Source organism: Ambystoma mexicanum, chromosome 1q (genome assembly GCF_040938575.1).
Source record: "Ambystoma mexicanum isolate Mex_15411 chromosome 1q, UKY_AmexF1_1, whole genome shotgun sequence".
In the NCBI taxonomy this organism is placed as follows: domain Eukaryota; kingdom Metazoa; phylum Chordata; class Amphibia; order Caudata; family Ambystomatidae; genus Ambystoma; species Ambystoma mexicanum.
The window spans coordinates 741,217,531-741,244,542 of record NC_090922.1 but is presented as its reverse complement, the minus strand read 5'-3'; positions in this window follow the sequence as shown (position 1 = coordinate 741,244,542).

Here is a 27,012-nt window from a genome sequence, read left to right as displayed (position 1 = left end):
TAGATCGGCCAAACCCTTCCTGTCCACAAGTAGCTGCACCACACTGGCAAGAACACTTTTGTTATCCAAGTTGGACTACTGTAATGCCCTCTACATTGGATCTAATAAACACATTACTAACAAAATTCAAATACTCCCAAATAATACCTTGAGAGCAGCGTTAGGAATGACTAGAAGAGTCCACAAATCTACAGCAAGGAGACAAAGAAACTGGCTCTCTACCATTGAAAATAATTAGACTTAAAACTGCTTCATTAACATTCAAGTCCCACAACAATACAGCACCTATCTACCTGTCAGAGAGGTTTAACAAAAGACACACTCTCCATCCCACTAGAGCGGCATACGCCAGTTGTCTGACAGTCCCCTTCTTCAAACGAGTCACCATTGGTGGGAACAGCTTCCCTGTCAAGGCTGCTCAACTATGGAACTCGCTCCCACCATTCCTAAGGGAAAACCAAACCTACCCACACTTCAGGCTTAATCTTATCAACTGGTTGAAAACTAATGATCATTAAGCTAGTTCAGACATAGGATTCATCTCCTCAACCGCTTGCATCACTCCTAGTCACTATCACCTAGGATGTCTACACTGTATTATATCTGCGCTGATATTGCCTTTGAATTTTATCTCTGCTATTGACTACACTGTAACCTGGCAACATGTAATTTAACAAAATCCATGTACCATTTAAACTGTTATTTCCTACACTGTACCCTATACCATGTAACTTAACAATTTTCATGTACTGTAATTTGTAACTATGTAAGCTTAAAATATTCATGTCCTTGCGCCCTGATACCTTCGAGTCTGGTGCGTGTTACAAATAAAATAAACAAACAAACAACAAACAACAGGCTATGTGAACTAAACAGATAGATATGTACGCTATACGTCAAAAAAGGAAACCTTTAACAAGAGAACTAAATCAAATGTAATCTATAACAGATCTCCCAACAATACTGCTAATGAAAACACAACCAACTCCTTCTGCATAAAAGAATACAACCACAGAACTGTCTAGAACAAAGTTAACTGCTCGTCCTTCAGAAAGCAAAGACACACATGTCTCCTCTCCAGAAAAATCTGCAGGCCCATTAAACGATCCACGAACAGAACTCTCTGGTCCATTTATATTGAGCAACACTACTGGAGTACATTGTTATGCTAATGTAACAATCATTCTTCTTTTCCATCTGCAAACGTTTGTTCACAAAATGTACTTAAATGGCTCCAACCAGTTGTGTTTGAAAATACTCGTCCTTCATAGAAATGCCACAAATAATCCTGGCAACACTTACAGTGTCTCAGGAATAAGGCAAGAATTGTACTACTGTTCAGGAATGTTAACATTTACCGAAAAAACACAGAGGAAGAACCTCTAAAAATTTCTAAATGTACTTACTACAAGTACTGGAAACCAAAACATCCCTATAAATGCAACCTTCTAGATTCCATACACGTTGAAACATACATGCACTCTCTGCAACCATGTTGCACAAGAGCACATCACTATTGAATAATTTGTATATGTATCCAAACCAAATTCTGAATCCATTGCATTTCTCTAACTTCTGCAGAATGCAAATCATGACATATTATTCCCTGTTTGCAATTCAGACAATTGTTCCACCATGCAAATGGACTCACATAGCCCATATGTCATACTAATTCTTCTAAGGTACAATGCAGATGGTACCAAAAATAACTGTAAACCTATAGGCTTCACACAGGGCCAAGTATCATTTGGAAGGAAAACCTTCACAACAGTAGGCATAATATACCACACTGGTGCCACAACCACTTCAGGACAATATAATGCATATGTTAAAAAATAAGTGGTTGGTTTGAATGTAATCACACCTTTGCTACTCCAAATCATAGGATACCAGCAAATCTAAAAATAAACCTTAACACAATTAACAGTGAGAATACACCAACAGGCATCGAACTACATCCATAAAACTGCAATAGTACTTTTAAAAGTCAATATAGTTAGAATATGCCAACATGTATAAAAAAACTCCATTGCAAAACCTTTCAAACACGGCATGCTAATTCGTATACAACAAAATAACTTCTAAACTCTAATGTAGTTAAAATAAGCCAACAGGGATCTAACTATTTTAAGCATACCCTAATCACAAAATACATCAAACATACTATCACACGTACACGCACACAATTGTAATCGTTTATTTTAAATAGAGAACGGATTTTTTTCCCAATGATTATTTAGGGGCTGATTCATGGAATTATTTGCGCTGAAAAATGGAGATTTGTGCGCCATTCTGCCCGCAAATCCCTGTTTAACAAATACAACAGCACTGTATCATACACTAATGTTGTACCAAATAATAGTACTTAGAATGTACTGTTTATGAGGGTCTCAAATAGTAAATTTATATGTAAAATTGTATACAATTAAAGATTTAAACTGTTCTGCTTAACAAATTATACAGTTTATTTTTCACAGAAAATGAACCAGAAGCTCCAGCTTCATAACGCTATGGAACTGAGTAACCATACCAAGTATAATCAAATACATATTCTATAAGCACTATCCTCAATTGTGCTATAATCATAAGTACCAAATACAGTTCAATTACATCATTCCACCATATTACAAACACTTTAGACTCCCACTTCATTACCTATAATTACTATACACATATTAGTACTGTGGTGATACTGGCCATACTCCTACAACAATACCTATAATTACTATACACATATTACTACTGTGGTGGCTGTGGCCAGTGGGTAGATTCTTTGGGGTATGGCTTCCGGCCATGCCCCCCAGAATCTGTCCTCTAGCCCCAACCACCACAATACAAATAACTATATAACAAGTATGTATCATACACTGTCAACTAATAAACCTCAATTTAAACCCCCTGCAATCAAAATGATGTCCGCAGACACCACAATTGACTGCAGACTCAGCGGATCTGAAAACCTATTTTTCCACCTATAGAAACAGCTCCAAATCTTCTTTATTCCACTCCCCTACCTTTCCAAACCCTCTTTCACTCACCAAATAACTCTAAATGTGTTTCCCAAGCCTTCCGTTCACGGTGCTATCCACAAACTACTGCTGTGCCTGTGGACTGCTACGACACCTGCCCGACCTTTATCCACCTGCAAAAATGCCCGCATATCATCTTTTTTCCATTCCCCCACCCATCCCAGCCCCTATTTCCACCATCAAATAACCCAAAATGTGTTTTCCAGACCGCTTCAGAAAAGATGACGCACCTCATGCTTTTCACCATCCAATTAACGGGTGTGTATGATGTCCGCAGACCTCACGCCACCCTCTGGACCAATCAGAAGCCCGTCCTCAGACCAAATAGGGAAGTACGTCCACGGACCGAACCCAGATATCAATAATGTTTGCTTACCTACTTTTTGGCCATTTTAAAAGAAACTACAGGATAGATTTACACCAAATTTACAAAAGCATGCCTTCAGGACCAAGCTGCCACTCCTGCAGCAAATTTGGTGAAAATCCATCCAGTGGTTTGGACTGTAGGCGTGAGCAAAATATATTTTTCCATTGCTTCTATGGAAAAAACCCACACATTTTGGGACGCTCTGTAAATTTGCCCCGTTGCACGAAACCTCACCAGACTTTGCAGAATCAATCTGACGGGCCATACACTTTTTTGCAACGTTTTGTGAGGATTCGTCCAGGGTGAGCAGAGTTATAAGCCACACAAAAAGTGCTCTTCCTATGGGTTGAGCAATTTAACCATAACTACACGCCCGCTACTGCATGCCGTGTAAAATACTGTGATTTATAATGAATAGTCTAACTTTATAATTTACTGCATTGTCATTTTCCTGCATAATGTCACTGAAATTATAAAGATTGTACCCTCCATGTAGCAACATTTGAAGCAAGTTTTCTTTTAAACCTGTTAAACCTATGTGGTCTAAAAGTAGTACTCAGAACTGTAAACAGACTTGTGGGGTGGCAAGGTCATTTTCTCTTTATCAAGTGCGTGCAGCTGCACCAGAAAATACTCTTTTGTGAGGTTCAAGTTGGCTATGTATTTGAACTTTTACAATCACTCAATAAATACACTGCTGCATGGCTTGGAGAAAGTGTCAAATTCATAGAAGCTTTTGCATTTTGAGAAACTATTCAAAATCCCCATGTTCAGTCTGATTTATTTTCTGAGATGGAGAATAGGTAATGCTTACTCAATAAAGGATCTCTAGCTATTCCTATCATTAACATTGGTCAACTTCCTGTATCTGAGCTTGGCAGAATGTGGGTAGCCAATACATACTGTGTTGCACTACCATCCCAAAATGTATTTTAATCTAGCATCTGGTTATGTTGGTTTTGCATGTGCAGTCTAAACAGAGTTTTTGGAAGTCATGCAGACTTTTTCTCAAGTCCTTTTTGTGGGTGTTTGTCAACCACTTTGAAATATTTGGAATACCTAATCTCTGAGGAGCACATAGATGGTTTTAGAGGTGATGGATCGGGGCATTGATTTCCAGTTTTTACATGCAAATGGTAAACATGATCTTCATTTTTCTGGAAAAGTTGATGTACTCACCCAATACTGGATATGCAACTTTGATAAAATTTGTTATCACTGTTAACACGCCTCAAACCTCGTCACCTATCTAAAATGTGAGTAATAAGCATCTTTAATATACATGTGTTTTTATTTCTCTTGTTTCTTTTTCCAGCTTCTCTTACATTAGGATTATGACAAGTGTGGTAATGCCAAGCAATGAAAAAATGGAGGCTAAAGAATATCAAAGCAAAACATCTTTTTGGTGTTTTTTTCTCAAGGGGTGGTTGCTTTAATGCATATAGGATTGAAGAAGGAAGACAAGAAGGACAACTATTAAAAAACAGGTGTCAAGAGATGGATAACAAAATGTAAGAGAGGGCAATGACATCTCAACCTTGAATTCTTCAAGGAAACCAATAAATAATTCATACCTATGCTTACTAATACCTATGCTGGATCTCATCCCTCTAGGGATGGTCCACACTAGCCAAAAGTAAGTCTCAGTAGCATAGTGCAACAAGGTCTCTATCTGCCCCTTTGGTTTATCGCAAATGTATAGAGAGTCTTTCTCTCATCAGATTCCATCAAGTTGCACCTTTGCCAATGTCTCTGGGCTTCATCTCTAACAGATTCGCAGTGTCACAAGATGTGCATGGTGTGAATTTCATCAGGTTCTCTCTCTCTCTCTTAGGCTCAGAGGTTTTCCCTGGCTTCCTTTCATTATGTTCTCTTTCTCCTAAACCTTAGCTGCAGAAGAATGTCCTTCATCAATTACATAAAAATAACAGCCTTCTCCCAGGCTATGTCTTATGCTTCTTTGAGGAATGTAGCAGCAGGGTCTTCTCACTCCTTATATTGTTCAGATCATCAAAACTCCATTCAGCAGGGTGCTGAAGTAGAAGTGCCTGTCTTCACTGGGCCCGAGACTCTGTATAACTGTTTACCACTTCTTATAGTTCCACAAGACAACATACTTTCTAGTAAGCTGATGCCTGATTGCCTTCCTTCCTGGTCTCCTACGATTATCTGTTTAGCCTGACCAAACAGTAATATACCTGTAATATACCTCTAATACTACTATATGATTTTGTGATTTTTAGCATTTATTAATTTTATGGGAACAACGTTGATACCTGAAATGAAGACCGCTGACACTGAATGGTTAGTTGAGTATATTTATTAAGATAGGTGAGTATGCAAGGCGCTCCGCTGGTTATCTGGTTCTTCCTCTGATCTCTACCACATTCTACAAATGTTGCCTGCTCCTTCCATTACATTTGGCATATCCATTTCCTCCTTACAACACAAAACCCCTGTGGTACCTTAATTTTCCAAGACTTTAAATCTGTATTCTGTCATCAGGAATATCTTGGTTTTCATCTCATGCCATGTGTTGTCCCCATACTGATTCGTGGTCTCTGGAGGCTCAGGTGTGGATATATTTGGGATTGAGTTCTGCTTCATCTTCATACACCTGCATGGTCAAGTTTCACCGGCTTTATGGCCTACAGTGCTGCCCATCCCTGATGGCAGCCTGGAACTGGAATTTCAAGTGGTTGTGAGGGAGGTGGTTATACCACCTCTCAAGGAAAACCAGAACCCAGAGAATTCTGCTCCCTCCACACCCTGGTTGGTGGCCAGACTTCCTCAAGCTATCCCACCCACTTGACTTGGGTTCCATGTATACAAAGCATGGTGAGTGCCTCTGGCTTAACATAAGCCAAATTCATTCTTGTGTGCACCAACTCTGACAGGTTTGGTTGGAGTTTTCTTCATCTTCTCTTCCCTACTGACCTGGTATAGGAAAGCCTGTGAATTCAACCCATTAAATGAGAAGATTGGATAGTCTTCCTGAAAGCAAACAAGACCAATGGCAACAATATTCATCACTTTTTCCCATACTTGTCAACAGATTTCCTTACGAGATGGTAATTGATGAGCTACTATTTTGGGTATTGAGGTACTGAGATGAACAACAGCGTGAACTGTCAGAGGGCCTTCATTTCTTCTAGTACCTTAAACATGAATTTGGTAAATTTGACTTGTAGAATTTCCAGATGGAAACCAAATATTAAGAAATGTGGATGTCCTAATACAAATATGTTTTGATATGCTAGCCAAAACTGGAAATACTTCTCAGTAAGGAGTAGTGTAATTTTATTAGAGAAAACACTCTATCGTGGTCTAAGGGGTCCTATATTAACCATGACTATCTGTTCAACACACACATTAATTAGGTATGGATGGGATGGTTTGTGGTAAAACTCAAGCCCATTGATTGTGTATGGGTTTGAAAATGGCATATTTCAAAGGATTTCTTGAGGTTTGAGATGTAATGTTCTACCTGGTTCAACCTCATATCCACCTGAATGCACGCAAGTAAACACACAGAACAGTTAGTGATTGGCATAGATAGAAATAGATAGAAATAACCAGATAATTGGGACTAGGTATAGTTAGTGAATTAGAGTAGACTTGATGTGGGGTTGCAGGCACATGAGTTGTTACTGGAAGGGTAATGAAGTAAACAAATCACAGAAGAGTTAGTCCTACTTGTTCTTATGTAGATGTAGCAGAATGCCAAAGAAGTTAGATCCCCAAATGTATTTTGAACGGAGATGGGAAAATCAAGGCACTGTCTGAAACATGTGCAAGTTGTAGGAAGGGGATACGAAGGCAATTAGAAACCTGCATAATTTTATTAGACAGAGAAGAGGGCCAAAGTGCTGAGAACCCCAAATGCATTTAGTGCATGACCGAGTATAAATAAGTGTTAAACACTTTCATTTAGTAGGCAGGAACAAAGGCTGAAGAACCAGTAACACAGAGTGCATTGAGAAGGTGACGCAGAAGGCAAAAGCTTTGAGAAGCCCCACATGCATTTAGTACACGGAGAAGGAAGCCAAAACACTGAGAACCTCGTGTACTTGTAGTAGATCAAGGCAAGGACAAATGCACTGGAAAGCCCACATGCATTTTGAAATCAGAGGAGAAGGTCACAGCAGTGTTAGGCACACTTGTATTGTGTAGGCAGAGGAGAAGGCCACGCCACTGAGAACCCCATTGGAATTAGAAGGTGGCAAAGAAGACCAATTCACTGAGAACTTTGCATGCATTTTGCATGCAGAGGAGAACACACACATCAGTCTTAGGCACACTTTCATTCAGTCGGCAGAGTAGGATACTAAATCCCTGTGAACAAGCATGCATTTTATGAGAGAAGGAGAATGCCAATGCAATATTAGACTTTCTTTTTTTGTTTTTATTAAAGTGACTTATCTATGGTTATACAAAGAAAAAGACAACCTTAGCCACATTACCATCCAAAATCCATCAAAATTAAAAAGAATAGTCACATACAATCAATGTCCTTAAAACACTCCACTATATACCTGTCTCCGAATTCTGACCACTATTTGCTTCATCAGGTAACTCCTAACACAATTCAATATGACCCTCATGCATGGACTTTAGTTACATTGCCACTTTGAAAAACTTTGTTAAATTACATTTGAACAGAATTAGCATTCAAGTGTTAACCAAAACAAAAGCCCTTTCTCTATTCCTAGTGTGTTCCCTCATTTTACCCTTTGTACAGTGTTGGGGCGAAACTGGACCCCCACCAGGGCTGTGGGGGGCCAGCAGCCGTACCCTCACCAGCTATGGGAGACCCCAACACCTCCCATATGGCCCACAGAAATGCAACAGAGACCCCAGCAGGCAGCCACATGTTCCAAACTGCATTTATTTCTGGGCAGCAAAAAAGAGAAAAAAAAAACCACACAGAGCGTCGTGCACATCGAGAGTTCAGGCGCCGTCTCCCCCGGGGCTGGCTTGCAAGCCAGCTTTGTAATCACACTGCAGGCTGACCTCACAGAATTGGATCAGCTCCCAGAAACCTTTCTCCTCCTGCTATTGGCTGCTGAGTAATAGGTTACCTATGTAGCCCTTATAGAGAGCCTGATAATTGGACATTAGAGTTTTGCGACAGTGGGTTGGTTTAGCTGTGCCAGCCCACCATTACCTAATTCTAGCTTGTTGCATTATGAATTTGTTCCCATAACTTTTTAGCTGAAGCAAGCATTTCGCACCTGAGCTCTGAGCGCTCATTGGCTAGGGCTGAGCCATTCTTGTTACAATTATGTTTCAAATGTTGTGCGAGTCTTTGCAAAAATGTCTTTCTTTCCCAGAAAGAAAAGAAAAAAACACACTGGGTTGCCGTGGCTTACTCGCATTAGTGGAGAATTAAAAATTGTTTGTCTGCAGAAAGCAATGTTATCTGACTGCGCGACCTTGGCTGCTCGTGGGTTTGCGAGGAGTATTGGTGAAGGCATCTGCAGCTAGTGTTCAGTGAGAGAAATGAACTTGGCTGTAATTTTCCTGAAACATGGCTTTACACTGTGCAATTAGACCATGTTAATTCATATAGGCATTTGCAAGCCTTTAAACAGGGATTTTTGTGTTTGTAGATTGTGATATTGCTGCGTTGATTGTAATGTAGCATGGAAGTTGCACTGTTGGTGAAGTAGGTGTCTTTCAGCATATTTGTCACCCATGGGTGCGCTGGGGCCTGGTTCAAATGATAAGTGCGCTCCTTGTTCTTCCTGCTGTTCTTCTGTATATGCGCCTGGGGTCAGGGGCATGGGTTTGATCTCGATTTTCCCTCTTCAGTCCCCCCTCTGGTCGACTTTGTCGACCACACCACCAAGCAACATTCACCTCCTTCCGGTCTGCATATCTTTGACAATTCCTTGAAGTGTCCATAATTGTTTGCATTGTTGTTGATGAACAGTACATATAGGAGTGTTCTCTTTCTGTGTTCCACCACACTCACTTCCCTTTGTACTTCCTCTGATCACAGGGAGTGGCCACCTTTATTACTGCTGGAACCATGTCGCACACCACAATCTTCTCCCTTAGTCCGGCTCTTCCTTTCACCATGTCTCTTATTTGCATTCCGATGTCTTCTTCTGTTGTTCTCTCACATCTTGCAACGTATCTTGATCTCGCACAATGATGCTGCGCTCTGTAGTAGTGCTGCCGTTACCACCTTCAATCGGCCAGCCAGTCATGATGTCATCCATAACCATGCAAGCACTAACCAGTTCTTGTCTTCCTCAGATGCATTTTTCTGCTGAACATTCTTTTGTGTGCTGATACTTTATCCTATGTTGCTTCTGTCTCGCACGACAAGTAATTCCCCCTTCTTTTCACTCCTCTGTCTGTTTCTCTTCTGTAAAAATTAAGATAAAAAATGTGACCAATGCCAATGTTATTGTCACTTTTTCATCATCCAAAAGGATCATCCACGATTCCTCAGTTGATCTTCGAAAGTATTTCTCTATTACTTCTTTCATTAACTGAATTCTGTCAGCTTCTAAGGTGGGCCAGCTCATAACAAGATGCTTCAGTGTTTCAATTGATTCTTCTGCTTGACATAGTCTACAAAGTAGCTGTCTCTCTTTGTTTTTTCACTGCCACTGCACTTCTCTAGTTGGGAAGTGATTTAGCCTAAAAAGCAGGAATTGTTTACTGAAGAACCAATTCGGAAATAATCTGAAATATGCCGGAACTGTATTCAGTTTCCTCGAAGCCATAGCCTTTATATTTCGTTCTTTCATCCATTGTAATTATCCAATCCATGATAAACAATTTTTTCTTTATTTTATTTGGGTTAACGACCAAGGTTTGTGTACTTTCTCCCAAATCGGCCAATATAGTCTTTTGAATATGCTCCCATTCCATCACCACTGGTTCTTTTCCTTCTAAGAGAGCCTTTTTCAATATCGCAAAACCACCTTTTGGGTTCTCTTCATGGCACTTTCTGAAAAAAGACATAGTTTTCCACGTAGCTAAGGCCTTAAATTATGACAACCCAAATTCCATCCTAATTGCCTGGATTGGAGTTGATTTTGAAAGGCCCAAAACTTTCTTCCAGTACCCCATTGAATTTAGAAGGTGGCAAAGAAGACCAATTCACGGAGAACTTTGCATGCATTTTGCATGCGGAGGACAACACACAAATCAGTCTTAGGCACACTTTCATTCAGTCGGCAGAGTAGAATACTAAATCACTGTCAACCGGCATGAATTTTATAAGAGGAGGAAAATGTCAATGCATTATTAGATTTTATTGCATTTCATAAGTGGGGAAAAAGCTAAAGTCCTGAGAACCACATGAGCATTTAGTAATCAGAGCAAAAAACCCACACTAAGAACGTCATGTGCTTATAGTAGACCAAGGAGAGAAAAAAAGCACTGGAAAACCCACCCGCATTTTGAAATCAGAGAAGGACACTGCAGTGTTAGACAAACCTGCATTGTGTATGCAGAGGAGAAGGCCACACTACTGAGAACACCATGTGCATTTAGTAGGTGGCAGAGAAGGCAAATTCACTGAGAACATTTAATGTGTTTTGTATGCAGAGAAGAACACACACATCTGTGCTAGACACACTTACATTCAGTAGGCAGAGTAGAATACTAAATCCCTGTAAACCAGCGTGCATTGCATAAGAAGCGGAGAATACCAATGCAGTATTAGGCATACTTGCATTTTTATAAGTGGGGAGTACTATTGTGCCTAACACTGCATTGGTGTTCTCATCCACCTAGAAAATTGTATTTATTTATTTATTCACATTTGTTGAGCGCACAGTAGACCGAAGGCATCGTGGCGCTTGTTACAGTGTTTCTTAGACTTACTTACATACAAGTTAGTGCCCGTGGTTACATTGGACAATGATTATGCTTTAGTGACATACATACATACATACATTGAGCATGAGAGAGGTACGGTGAGCATGCTTGTTGAAGAGGGCAGTTTTGAGTTGTTTGCGGAATGAGAGAAGAGATGTTTCAGCTCTGAGGTTGGTGGGCAGTGCGTTCCAGAGCTTAGGCGCAAGGTAAGGGAAGCCTATACCTCCCGCCTTAGTTCTATTGATGCGTGGTATGGTAAGTAGGTTGGTGTATGTAGATCTGATTGGTCTTGAGGATTGAGATCTATGCAGGGTGTCGGATAGGTAGGATGGTGCTGTGTGGTTGATGCATTTATGCGTGGTGGTGATAATTTTGAAGGCAATCCTATCCTTGACTGGGAGCCAGTGGACTGTCTTCCTTGCTTGAGTGATGTGCTCTCTTTTTGGTATGCTGAGGGCTGCTCTGAGAGTGTTGTTTTGAGTGGTTTGGAGCCTGGATAGGTTATTCTTGGAGGTGCCGGCTAGGAGAGCATTACAGTAATCCAGTTTAGCTCCTATGGTGGCTCTCGCAATGGACAGGCAGTTATCTTTCGTTAGGAAGGGTTTTATTGTGTTGATGAGTTTAGTGCTTAGCGCCGAGGCTGAGACTATGGCGCTAACATGTTTATCCATGGATAGGGTAGCGTCTATGTCTACTCCTAGCGTTTTGACTGAGGATAAGACTGGGATGATGCAGTTGTCTATGTTGAAGTTGATGTATAGTGGGTCGCGGTTGGCTAGGGTGGGTTTCTGACCTAGGATGAGGATTTCAGTTTTGTCCCCATTCAAGCAAAGGCCGTTGGTAGCCATCCAGGCTTGTATGGTGGAGTAGATTAGTTGAAGGGAAGTGGAGTCTTGATCATAGTTACCTGTCAAGGGAAGGAGTATCTGCGTGTCATCGGCGTAATTAGTGTAGGTGATCCCCATTGCGTCTATCTTGTCAAATAGGGGCTTGGTAAAAAGGTTATATGGAGTGGGGGCAGTACAAGAACCTTGTGGAACCCCGCAGTGAATGATGGAAGGTGGTGCATGAGCTGTGTTGGAGAACACTTTCATAGCTCTGCCTTGTAGGAAGGAGGTTACCAAGATTGCAGCGTCCTTAGAGAAGTGTGCTGTGTGCATCAGGAGGCTGGTGAGTGTAGTGTGATCTACTAGATCAAATGCCGCTGAGAGGTCGAGGAGAAGGAGGAGTGCAGGCTTACCTTTGTCCAGGATGTTCGTGATTTCGTTTTTTAGGTCTAGAAGGGCGGTTTCAGTTCCGTGACCCTTACGGAACCCAGATTGTCTTTTACCTAGGATTGCGTTTGATTCAAAGTATAGTTGGATCTGGATGTGGGCGGCCTTATCAAGTAATTTTAGAAGGAATGGAACTGTGGTTTTGGGTTGGTAGTTGATGGGGTTAGCGGGGTCTAGTGTAGGCTTTTTTAGGAGGGGGCGCACCCAAGCCTCTTTAAGGCTGTCTGGGACTATGCCCGACTTGAATGAAGCATTGATGAATGCTATGAGGAGAGGGGCGAGCTGCTCTGCACCGTCTTTGATGATTTTAGGAGGGCATACATCACCCTTACATTGTGAGGGTTTGAGATGTCTGAGGATGTTAATGACCTCGATTTCGGAAATTTCAGTGAATGTGAATTTGGATAGCTAGCTAGCTTTAACACTAGGTTTCATCTGTACTTGTGTACTTTGCTTGGGTAGAGTGTTGTAGTGGTGGGATATCTTTTTTTGGAGGAGGTTTATTTTTGCTAGCCTGGCTGATTGTATGCCTGCACGCACCATGCCTCGTCTTTGATGATCTCATCGGGGCACATTGGTGGTACAGTTAGTTCTTTAAAGATACTGAAGGGTTCTTTAGATTGGGAGTTAGCAGCTGTAATGCGGTGGTTGTAGGCTTCGGATTTAGCAAGGAAGATGGCATCTTTGTATTTTTTGGCTATGGCTTTGAATACCTCTTTCGTGTTATCACAGGGTTTACGTTGCCAATTTTTTTAGTGCTTGGCATTTGTCGGTACAAAGTGATAGAAGATCCTCTGAGAACCAGGAGTTGGAGTGGAAGGATTTTTTCTCTTTTTTGTTTTCTAAGGGGGCAGCGGTGTTGACGGCCCTTGTAATGGAATCTTTGAATATTTCAGCGAGAATATTAGGGTCTGGCGAGAAGGGGGGCTTTAGACAAGGCACATTAAGGAGTGTGCTGATATTGGCTGCCTTGAGTTTTTTGGCGCTTCTAGCTAAGGTTGCTGCAGCTATAGTGGGCACTTTAGCGCTCCTGGTGACGGGGATCTCGAATAGGATGAGGTTGTGGTCTGTCCACTGGAGGTTGGTGTTGGTGGTGATTGCTATGTTGCAGTTGTGGTCTGTAATCCAGTCTAGGGTGCGTCCTTTGGCGTGCGTGGGTGCTGTGATTTTTTGAGAGCAGCCTAGGTTGTGAAGGTCTTTAGCTAGGGATAACACAGCTTTATCCTTAGGGTCATTGAGTCCTAAGTTAAGATCTCCTATAAGGAGTGATTTTGTAGATTTTTTAATATTGTTTCCTAGGAGGTGATTAACTTGACCTTGGAAGTTGGTGGGGGTGCCAGGTGGACGGTATATTGTGTGAATATTTATAGTGTTGTTAGGTGAGAGTGCTAACTTGATTGATAGAATGTCAACATTTCCTCCCTCTTGGTGGGGTAGGGTTCTGAAAGATAGGGTTTCTTTATGGATAAGGGCAACCCCCCCTCCTGTTTTAGCATTTCTGTCTTGTCTGATGATAGCATACCCTAGAGGTAGGGCTAGTGCTATGGCTGGGCCGGACGCTTTGTGAAGCCATGTCTCAGTAATGGCTAGCATGTCTAGGTCATGGGTGGTTAATAGGTCATATACTTCTATGGCGTGGGCATTGAGGGATCTTGCATTGATTAGTGTGCACTTGTATGGAGTATGGCAAGAGTTCTTAGGTCCTATGGTATGAGAGTTTAGTTTAGATGTAGTGGTACAAGGAGAGCATGGGTTGCTGCTAGGTGTGGTTTATGTGGACTTGCTGCTCTGGCATGAGGTGGAGTTCTTTCGAAGGTAGGGTGTGATAACTTTTGTGGTGCGTGAGCTAAGTCTGCAATGTCTGTGAGATGTGTGTACAGTGGTGGCTTGGTATTGGATGGGAGCGGTGCGGGCTCTGAGTCTGTCTAGTCTGATGCTAGTGTTGGGTGTCAGCGCCGTGATTTTGAGTGCATGTGCAGGTGTAGGCAAGAGGTCCATCATAGACGGGTGGCTCTGTGAGATTTGGTAGTGGCGGTGAGGCTCTCGGTTGCCTATGCGTGGTGTGTTTGTAAGGGTTAGTATCGCACTCAATAGGCAGGTGAGGCGGAGCGAGGAGGACATACTAGGCGTGAATTAGTTGAGCTATGCAATTTATCTCAATACTGGCCCAAGAGGCGCTATGCAATTTATCTCAATACTGGCCCAAGAAGCGCTGTGCAATTTATCTCAATACTGGCCGAAGAGGCGCTATGCAATTTATCTCAATACTGGCCCAAGAGGCGCTATGCAATTTATCTCAATACTGGCCCAAGAAGCGCTGTGCAATTTATCTCAATACTGTCCCAAGAGGCGCTTTGACATTTATCTCAATACTGGCCCAAGAGGCACTATGCAATTTATCTCAATACTGGCCAAAGAGGCGCTATGCAAAATGAACATATGTGTTTAGTACTGTGGGTCCACTGCAAAATAGATGTTAGATACCTATGTAGAGGGCAACAGTGTATCTGTTTGTTGGGATTGGGAGCCCTGGCTCCGTTCAGGGTGTACCCTGCCCTTGCAAGGCAACCCTAGGAAAGGAAACATAACATCTAAAAGAAAGAGGGGATTATTATATCACATGGAGGATATATCAAGTGACCTTTAATCTGATAGCTTTGTGGATTCTTCCCACTGCCTAACCACTTAGCTTGGCTCTAATAACTTACTCATTTGACAGGATTGTTGAGGTGATATTTGCGCTTTCTAAATACTGTGTTGTAAACAGAAACCATATCTCATAATATACCCCTTTTGACACCAATAAAATAAATACTCCCATTTCAAAATCCTATATGAAACCCTGATAATAGGATTGCATAGGTGTGGCCACATTAATTTCTGTGCCTTATTTCTTCTTTACATGTTGCCCCCAGCATCTCCTTGCCCAAAAAGATTTGATTAAATATTTCTGCTCAAGCATATCCCTGGAATGGAATAGATAATTTCAATAATTCTGGACCCCTACTACTTACAACATCTGCTTCATTAGTACATAACGGGGGTGACAGCCAGAAGAGGCTTGAAACGGGGGGAGGGGTGTACAGGCTTCATTCGGCCCTGTAACTATGGGGCCCGGGAAATTACCTGACATAGTAATGCCCCCCTGCTCAGGGCTTATTGCTTAATTAGCCGCAATTTAAAGTCAGCACCCAGATCTCAGTGAATGAAGAGTCTTTCCCACAGCATCTTTGCAACACTAGTACCCGGCAGGGGGGTATGGCAGCCTCCCAGCCAAGAAGGAGGCTCAGAACGGGGGATTACCAGACGTTAATCAAGCCACCCTGAGCCTCCTAAGGGCTGGAGGCTGCCGTCTTCCCCCGCAGGGGAATGAGGGGAGTGCTCCTTCCCCCTCTCCCCTACTTCCCACCCCATCCACAGATTTTACCCCACATTCCTTATTTTTGGGTCCTTTTTGGGAGTGGACGCTCTGGGAACACTTCTGTCCCCAGTGTGTTCGCCATGCATGGAAAGGCCACCATGGAACGGAAGAAGGGACTGTGTGTAGTCCATTCTCTCTCTTTCAGGACAGGCATTTTTTTGTTTACTTTTTTTCCTATTTTTTAAATGGCCACCATGGAAAGGGAGAAGGGACTATGTGTAGTCCTTTCTCCCTTTCCATGGTGACTTTTTTGTTTGTTTACTTTTTTTTACTATTTACAATGGCTGCCATTTGAAGGGAGAATCAACTTAGTTTCTATTTCCTTGGTGGCCATTTTTTTCCTTTATTTATTTTTCAGTTGCGAAACACTGGAGCGTTTTTCAACTGAAAAAATGTTTTCAGTACCCCACTCTTATGAGCCTGTAACTATGGTTCCCGGGCATTACCTGAAACAGTAATGACTGCCCTGCTAGGTGCTTATTGCTTAAATTAACAACGATTTAAAGTCCGCACTCAGATCTCAGTGAATGAAGATTCCACAGATTCCCCCCAACACCTACTTAGCTACTTTTTGGTTCCTTTTTGGGAGCGGACACGCAGGGGCCACTTCTGTCCCTGCACACCTGCTCCAATTTGGACATGCCTCCATGAAAAGGAAGAAGGGACTACGTGTAGTCCGTTCTCTCCTTTCTATTGCAGCCTTTTTTGTTTACTCAGACAATAATGAGGAATCATGTAGTTATTCTCTCTCTTCTTATACTTCTCAGTACTATAGGGACATGTATAATGTGCCCTGTAGGTATGTCACTCTTCTTATATTTCTAGGTACTACTGGGATGAGTATGATGAGTCCCCTAAGAATTCACTCTTCTTGTCAGCACGGCAATTTGTGATTGGCAGTCCACTATAGCCAGCCCTCTCCTCTGGTCTCCCACTGTTCTTGTTACCTTCCTGGGTTACATCACCAGTTTGCCGTTCCTCTGTTGGATTATTTTTTCACAGGACGCTTCACGTGTTTGCCGCTGTTCTGCTTCCAAGTTTGCTTTGGCATATTTCACCTTTGTCCGTATCAGCGCAGAGAGGGGTTCTTGTGTTCTCCTCTTCTTGGCCACCATTTGTCAGGATGTCTTTTCACTTCACTTTGTTCATAAGTACCACTCGTGATACCTCTGTCTGGATGATATCGGTACAGCCAGGGTTTTTCTCTACTCCCGGTCTTCAGCCACCACCTCTTCACTTCTCTTCGTTCTCAGGTACCACTCAGGATAACCTTGTGTAGAAGGTGTTGGCACAGAGAGGTTTTCTCTCTCCTCCCATTTTCCGGCCACCAAATCTTATGGGTGCATCCCTCCTGGGACACTCAATCGCCTCCCAGCATTGTGGTAGGCTTCGTCTAATCATGTGTTCTCCCGACACCTGTTTCTTTCAGCTTCTTGTCTCTCCAGAGTTCCCTACTCCCCTTTCTCAGGAACCAGTTTGAAACTCCTGGGTCTCTCGCCATTCTTTTTCTACTCCCACTTTTATTTCCCTAGTTTCCAGCCATAATCATTTCCTTGTGTTAGTGCCATGCCCAGCCTGATTCCATTATGTTTCTTCTCCCCAGTGTCAGGCAGCACTTTATGCTCCCCTTGGTGTCTGCTTGTTTCAGTATCAAGCAGATATATATCTTTGTCGAGGTGTTGCCGTAACAGATGCAGGAGGATTCTGGTTTCATAGACCTTTATTGGATTCTTGACTGAGGTGGAAAGGGTTATCTTCATAGGAACGGGAATCCTTTTGCCCAAAAGGGGAATCTCACCCTGTAAGAACCCACTTTCCACAACCCCTAGGGGGAATATTGCGTAGTGGGCTCACCTCCCTAGTTTCACAAGGAAAGGCTCCCCTCTGAGGAGAAGAGACTGAATACCTGGATTCACATTCTAAAAACAGTGGGGGCAGATATATTCAGTTATCTCACTGTCTAGTTGATACATGGGAGTTTGTCAATACCCGTTTTAGCAGAGCTCTAACAGTGTGCCATAAACTCCTCAGTAGACAATACAGAGCTTCCTCAGTCTGTTGAGTCATGTGTGACTGTTGAGTTTCTGATAGTCAATGCATATTCTTATATTACCATTCCTCTTGCACACCACCACTGTTGTCGAAGTAAATGGAATGCACAATTCCTGAATTACGCCAGCTTGCAGCAATTTTTCCAGATGACAACAAACATCTTCAAAGTCTCCAGTGGCCATGTCCTTCAATCACTCCTTGAACAGAGTATCTTCATTCACATGTTAATGAATTTCCATTCTATGCGCTTCCCAATGTCCCAATTGCACAAAGAAAACACATTTGCCTCCTAAATCAGTTGTGCATGTAGCCAGTCTTTGTCATGATCTGACAGCTGCTCCAACCGTAATTGTTATTAGACAGAGTGTAGGTGATTGTTGAAGAAGGTTTCTTAAATGCATTTGACTGAACTGTAGGTGCAACACGATGTAATTGAACAATGATTTTATGGCAGGGTAGGTGGATGCACAAATTGTCACATTGGTAATTGGGCTATAGATTTATGAATTTTCTGACTGATGTTTGTCATTAGATTGTGGTGTACCAGAAGCCCACCTGTCAGAAATTATCTCTCCGGTGTTCCCAGTGCCAGATGACATGGCTGATACGTGTCGGTGAAAAACACATTCCCCGACACTGCCACAGTGGTCTTGGCTGGGACTGTTACATCTTCAAATCAAGATATTCTTCAGTTCTTTTTAATGGACCATCTCATGGAGAAATTTATATAATTTTGTGTGCGCTGAAAAGTGACATTGTGCACTTTTCAGCACACAAAACTCCTATCATCGATTCATGGAACAGACTTTACGTGCCTTTCCATGGCATTGAACTGGCCCATCACATCTTTGCGTTCAGTCGAAGCGCTGTGCTCAACACTCCATGCAAAGTGTGGGACGGGCCTACGCAACAAAACAAATAGTGGGCGTAAAATGCATATTCCCCCTTCGCCCGGCAAAATGAGGAAGAACAAAGAAAAACATGGGTGTGTTTAGGGATGGGTCACGCAAAGAAACCACACGCCCATCCAAGCGCAAACATAACCATATTTTTGATTTCACAGCACAACGTCATGCCGGCAAAAGATATGTGCAAATCTCGTGATCTCAGCACCCCATGATAGTACACGCAAAGTACAACACGTACAGGAAACAACATGTATAAAGCACGCAATGCACACCATTCCAACATCGGTCAGCCACGATGAATGCCGGAATACTGGGAGCCTTTTTACATGGACACAGAAGGATGAGGAGGATCCAGGATGCAATCACCACGCTGTTTGGGATTCCAGGCGACCAGGTGTATGCAAGGTTCTGGTCCCCACCGCATGTCATAATAGACCTGGTTAGGGAGTGGGAACAAGAACTTGCATCCCCACCAGCTGCTCCCATGCTCTCACCGCCTGGAAAAGGTGCTGACAGCACTCCATTTCATAGCCACAGGCTCGATGCAGTGCACCACTGCCATGATTGGTGACATATCTCAGCCCACACAATCCCGCTGTCCCCTCCAGGTGTTGGCCTGCATACCATCATGTACGTGTGTGCGTAGGCACATACATATGCCACTCACACTGCAGGAAAGGCAGAGAGTGTACCAGGAGCTCTATGCTGTTGCACACTTCCCACGTGTACTCGGGGCAATTGATGGTACACCTGTTGCGCTATGCCCCCCCAATTCACAGAGCACATATACTGCAACAGGAAGCATTTGCATTCAATCAATGTGCAGGTCATCTGTGATGCCAAAGGGGTCATCATGCAAGTCAATGCCAATTTTCTTGGAAGCACACATGACAGCTACATTTACCGCCAGTCACCACTCGACCGGGCCCTGGCACCGGGAACATTTGGCAACACCTGGCTCATTGGTGAGTATGAACTATCACACACAGACAATGACAATAAATGCCAATAACAGCCATTTACACATTTGCAGGGGACACTGCCTATGTGCTATCAAGATTCCTGCTCATGTCATTCAGGAATCCTGCCACGCCAGCTGAGGTAAGATACAATGCATCACGTATAGCCACTAGGGGCATAGTGGAGTCCACATTGGGGGTGCCTAGGTCACATTTCCACTCATTTGACTACTCTGGAAGGGGTATTGCTATATGCCTCACCAGTAGCATATACAATCATTGTGGCAGCATGTGTCCTACACAATGTTGCCACACAGCATGGCATACCAGTTGATATGCAGGAGGATCATCCCCCTCAGCCACAGACACCACCCTTGTCCTTGGTTGGCCAAACGGTACAGGAAGAGGGTGCTCTCAATCAGCTTGTGCAGACATACTTCTCATGAAACTCAGCTCCTTTGGAGCACACACAGTGAAGCCATAACCCTGGTGCCATTCAATGACGACTTGGGTCCAATCCTACATGCCTATATCAACACCCTGAGAATGTGTGTCTTGGAGAGGCAAACTGTGCATGGCCATATCCATACAATTAACTGAAACAAACACTGACAGTCATACCAAAGCACACACAAGAAGCAACATAATCCCCAACCACTTTCACATGGCCACCACCAACAATAGTACACACAGACCCCCAACAACACACAGTAATACACAATAAGGAAGGGACAGCACAAAATGAAAACCACAAATAACACTTGTGTGGACTGCCCCGGCCACCCTATGCGTGACTCACAACAATGTACAGCGTGAGTGGCCACCCCATTCCCTCACAACAATTATGCTCACAATATACATCTACATAACAATAGTCATACAGATTGAGAACATCAAAAACAAAGAGGCACATATCACCTCACACTTTTCCCCTTGTGAGCCTGCAGCAACTTTACCCTGAAATGTATCATTCCTCCCCTCGGTAGGCTTCCAAACCAGCCTACTCTTCTGGCATGTTGCATGCAGGCATCCGACAGCACTGTTCCCCAGAATATCATAAAACATCTTCCCTCACAGAATGGCTCAGTATACAAAATCAACACAAGGCCAGAGCAGGTAACACATCCATGCACTCAAGACACTGCAAGATGTGCCCCCATGAGTGCCATGCAACAAAACCACGCAATAACTCTCCAGCCACGCATCACCATGCGTCCCTGCACACATGGAGCCTGACCCATCCCCTCAGGCCAATGCCATTAAAGCACCCCATACAGTGACATCTTTCCCACCCAGAGCGCCTACACTGCCTGCCCCCCTGAGTGCCATGCAGTGAAGGACCAGGTCCCATTTAACTCTTGTTCTTGTGCGGGGTCATTGTGAACACTCAGAACTGGCTGAAGTCAGAATGACACTGAGAGGACCCTCAAATAGAGATCACTGAGATGTTGGAAACTCATGATCCCCTTGGAAGCACCCACTATGCTACTATATGGCATCCCCTGATTAACGTGCAATCAGTATAGTGCAGTGAACACTGGCAGGGAAGCGGATGATGGAATGACCAAGACAACAGAATGCAAACCTCTCAGCAATTGCAGTGAAGACAGTATCTGGCAGAAGGCAGCTGGGCAAACAGGCATCAGTCATAGAGGAAGGCAGGGCACAGAGGCAAACGACATAAGAGACAAGCAGACAGAAATGAGAAATAGAGTTCAAGGAGACTGGCAAACAAAAGGGAGCAGGAAACAGGCAAGAGGAACAGAAGGCAAAGTTCAGAGGGACTGGACTGAACAGGGACCAATGAGCTTGGAACTGAAGGGAGTGTAGAGATGCACTGAGCAGCTGTAAAACGGTAGCAAAGAATCTGCTGGTGTACCATGCATGTTACATGTTCCCATGGTAAACAACAACACCAGGTCAATGGTGTGTGCCTGGTGTCTGGGCTGAACATGGCATCACACAAATGGCCTGAAATTATGTGCTGTGTGTTGATTCGTCTTGCAACAGCACCCCAGGGGGGGCAGAGGTGACAGGAGTGTACTGCCAGCATGGGTAGACATGCCATGAAAATCTGAGTGAACAGGATGCTGTGTGGCAGGCAAGACACATGCAAAAACTGCAAGCTATTACTCGCCAGACTCCGATCACCATGTGTCCATGCACCAATGCAGCCGGACCTGCTCACCTCAGGATAACTGAACAATAAACACCCTGCACTGACAGCCTCCCCAAAACAACCCCCCTGCAACCAGTATACTCCTGATTGCCATGCTAAAACAGCAAGCATAGACTCACCATACTACCATCTCCATTTGTCCCCACGCCCATTAAGCCGGACCTGCTCACTTCAGTCCAAGGAAATAAAAAAATCAACCCCACAAAGTTCCAGACTCCGTTCAACCAATGAAAACACAACATGTGCCCCCCTAAGTGCCTTGAACGTACCTGCACAAGGTAACCACCTGCCTCGCATCCACATCATTCCACCAGAAACAACATTGTAAGCTTGCATTGCATTACAGTAAAGAAACTGGACAGCGTTGACAACTCCTGTATGGAACAAGGTAACGGCCATGGACCACCCAGTGTCAAGTCCAAATAACAGAGCGTAAGCAACTATCTTACAACATCAAAACTCATTGACAGAGAAATAACTGCCAGTTAATCAAACAGATGTCAAGCACAGCACAACATGCACTCTGGAAACAGGTGTCAGTCATCCCCGGGATGTGGGCGCATGTCGGGCCATTGATTGCAGGTGTACACCGGCACAACCCCTTTCAGGTGTCATGTGTGCCTTTGGTTCACCCATGGATACAGGGGAGTAAAAGCACACCAATTAAGGAGGTGAAGGTGTGGGGAGTGGAAGTACAAGTGTGGTAGCTGATATGAAAGATGGCAGAGGGCAAAAGGGAGACAGGACACAGAGTGAAAGATGTGTAGCTGTGGTGTGGAGAGGGATAAGGGAATTGTGCTGAAAGGAGGAGTCTGGTGGGCGGGAAGATGAGGAGAGATGCTGGTTGCTACAGTGGGTGAGGACAGAATGAAGGGGGCAAAGACAGAGACAGAAGGACATGGAAAAGGTTTGGATAGTCTGAGAGACTGAAGGGAAATTGATGGAAAAATAGCACATTTTGGGGCTGAAGAAGGACACTAGGGGGTGAGGTAATAGGGGCAAAGTGGAAAACAAAGACCACCTGTTAAAGGTCAATTCTCAGCTCCTCAGCACAAAAACAACATGTTCAACCCACCATGGCATTTAATCCAGAAAGAGACCCATGTATGAAAAAACCATGCAAATAAGTCCCTTCAGCCACAACTCCAGACTCTTCACCAACCATCAATTCCCTCAGCCCCCTTGTTGGACACCACAGTAAATGGACATTGCAACAATCCCCAGCTGTTGTCTCACCTGACAACAGATGACACACCCTGGATGATAAATTCTCAGGAAGGGGGCAGAGATCATAGGGTGCACTTACAAACGCTACAGGGGCAACAGATGAATAGAAGCAGGGTGAGTGGACAATGTACCAGATGCATGTGCCACAATGTACACACACATGCCATGCCATTACTCAAAGTGCTGCATTAGAATAAAAAGTAATGGAAAAATAAAAGTCACACAATATATTCAGGACGAGAGAACATACAGAAAACAACAATAAACAACAATTGACTTGAATGCGGAACACAGATAAAGTTTGCCAGGGGTCCAGATGTTCTAACCAGTACAAACCTAGATGCACCAAGTATGCCAAACCTGTCCTGTGGAGTAAATAGAGACAAATGTGCAGATTTGTGTTTCCAGTGGCAAGGCTATGAAGGGGAACAGCCAAGGTTGTTTAGAACTGTGAATGGAAGTGTGTGTAAGATGTGGACTTGTAGAAGGGCAGGTCATCTGACCGGATAAGGGTGTGGAGTGGGCTCTGGCACAGGTCAAAGAGTAGTGTGGACAGAGAGTACACCTGCAGTGCCACATAGGACACATGGGGTGGGGGAGGTGAAGGGTGCCAGTAAGAAGACATCTTAACGGTCAATGAGGCAACTAGTGAACAATCAAAAAACAGATTCTAGCAGTACAGAGAATTCAGGACGTGAATGAGGATGCTGATTTAGAATGTGGCAAATACTGCCAATGGCTCAAGTATGATAAGTGCTCCACGTTCACATTATTTGAATGGCCATTGTAGAGGAGCAATCTGAAAAACAAGTCACACGCATGGATGTTCAAGGGTACATACACATACACATACATGTGGACAAACATCTGCACTGACATTCGCCATTGAACATGATCACACCAGCATCAAATATGTGAGAACGCATGCAAAGTTGTGGTGACACTAATACAGACATTACACGATTGTCAGCACTCAAACTAACCTGCAGATAGAGCTGCCCTTATGTGATTCCCTCATCAACTCCACCAGTGCCTGAAAGAGGGCATGGGGAATAGTGAGGTGAAAGGGTGCAGGGTGGACCTCTCATGGAGTGCAGTCACTGATGAATCAGAGTCACTGCAACAACATGGGAACATTGTATGTCATGAGCCATTGAAGCAAATCATGCATACTGCACAGACGTTCAAAAAGTCTATTAACCCATGCTCACCTGTACATGTGATCCTATTGTAATCAAGTCAACATTGGAAGCTCACACCACTGTGCATGGCTGCATGTCCAATACTTCACTCATTAATTCAAAACAAAAAATCAATGCCCATCCTGGACTGGGGATAAAAATATGTCCATCCTGATGGGTGGATGGGGAGAGTGTGTGTCCATATTTACATGCAAAAATGAAAAAAACGATGCCCTCCATGGGCTCATGGACATCACTGCAGAGGTTGTTGAGGTGGCGTGGGTGTGCTGGGATCGCCATCCTGCAATGGATCATCAGGTGGTTGTGGGGGTGACGCAGGTCCAGTCCACGCAGTGCCAAAGACTGGTCTTCATTGGCTATGGCCAGCCATGACACAGATGCATGCACCAGCACCCCAAAGGTGGAGAGTTCACAATCCACATTTTCCTGAATGGCCACAGAGTCAGTATGTGCACTCTCTTGTGACAATTCAAGTTGCTGGGACAGTGTCTGCCTCAAGGCGTCCTTCTATTCGTGGAGTTGGGTCCTTGTGGCTGAGAGTTCATCGTGCAGTGAATAATTCAAGCTCTCCATCTCATAGCGATTGGATTTATGAGATGCCAACATCTCCCACTTCAGGGCCTCTCTATGTGTCTTAGCACTTGCATGCTGGGAATCCTGCAGACACTTCAGATCAGCCCGTCGGCCCTTGATGTTGGCCTCTGTGTAAATACGCATTTACTGTGTTTACTGTGTTCTGCAATTGTTGTAAACTAGGGCTTGCCACCCACCATCTTGTCTGGTTGCTCTTGTCTGTCTTCCCCCCCCCTCCCTCCTATTCCACGGTTCTCTCTATCTTGCCTATCTTCTCTAACTGCTTCTCCATTGACTATCCCGCTCGCCTCACTAAATCTGGTAGGAAAAAGTTTAAAAAGGACGTCCTGGTTTCCAACCCAGGCCTCCCTATCGCTGACACCTACACCAGTGCCTCCTCCAAGGAAACTCTCACTGACATCCACTTTTTCGTGCCTTCACCTGACCTATGGACCCTTCATATGGTCTCTGTGCTCTCTCCTTTCTCCCATTAATGCTGGCACCCATTGGGATGTCTTCTTGGCCTCCTTCCACTCCTCTAAGGCCATCATTAATGTCTACTCTAATGGGACGTCTTGGTCCAAGGGCCTCAGGCCAACCTTCACCTCTTTGATAGACGCTTCCCACGCCTCATCAACTTCCTTTCCTCCTCTGATGTCTCCCCTCGTCTCTCATCGGCTGCCTTGCCTCCACCCTCCCTCCCTGCCCCCTCTCATGCTCTTTCTTCACTCCGCAGGTTGAACCTCTGATCTGTACCCCTCCCCAGAAGTCCTTCAAGGATGGCAACCTTCTCCACATTGCCACTCTTAACTCTCGCTCTGCCGTCAAACATTCCTCTGATATCTGTCACCTTCTTGAGGAACTGGACCTTGATGTCCTTGGTCTCACTGAGACTTGGTTTACGGCCAGCTCCTTCACCAGCTTTGACACACTCCTACCTGACGGTTACAAGATCCTCTTCGTGCCCAGGCCTAACCGTGCTGGTGGTGGTGTTGCCCTTATCTTCCCTGAGTGGATTCCTGCCACTGTCACTCCTACGCAGACCTACTCCTCTTTTAAATGCCTTGTCTGCCGACTCTCTCTCTCTACTAGACATTCCCTTACCGTGGCTACTATCTGTCGCCACCCGGTCAAATTTCCTCCTTCCTCTCCGAGTGGGTGGACCTCTCCTCCTCACTCCAGTCCTCAACCACTCAACTCCTCTTTCTTGGAGTCTGGACTCTTTCGCGACCTCTGCGAGTCTCTCTCACTCTCTATTCTCCCGTCTGGGCTGATTCATTCTGCAGGGCACACTCTTGATGCTCTGATCTCTTCTGACCTTCCTCTCTCTCTACCTCTCTCCACTCCTCTCTCCTGGAGTGATCACTTTCTCTTATCCTCCCACCTCACCTGCCCTACCCCGCAAAAAAAAGCCACCTTCATCACTGCCACCCTCCTTCTTGGTCATCCGACCCATGAAGCGTGTATCAGTTGAGGCTTTTGCCGCCACCTTCTCGCCCCCTCTCTCCCTTCGGCTGACTCCCACACAGCCCTCTCCACTCTCCACTCTGCTATATCTGATACTCTTGATATCCTTGCCCCTGTCATGAGAATCCGACTGAAGCCAAAAGCCAAATGTAACTCCTGGTATGACTCTGATATTGTCACCCTAAAAGGCAAGTGCAAGGTGGCAGAGAGGAAATGGCGTGCTTCATGTTCATCCTCTGACAAACTGGCCTGCCTCCTGCTCCAAAGGCAATACCGGCTCTCCGTTCTCAGCAGGAAGAGAGCCCTTATCCAAGCCCGCATCTCTGCGGCATCTAACAATTCGGCTGAACTCTTTAAAATCTGCAAGGAGCTGGCCAACCCTGCTGCAGCCTCTTCCTCTCCTGTCCCCTCCCAGGCCCTCTGCACGGCACTGGCCTCTCACTTCATTTAAAAAACTCAGGACATCCTGTCCTCACTCTCCTCCTATCACCTCCCCCACTCTATTCCCTGCT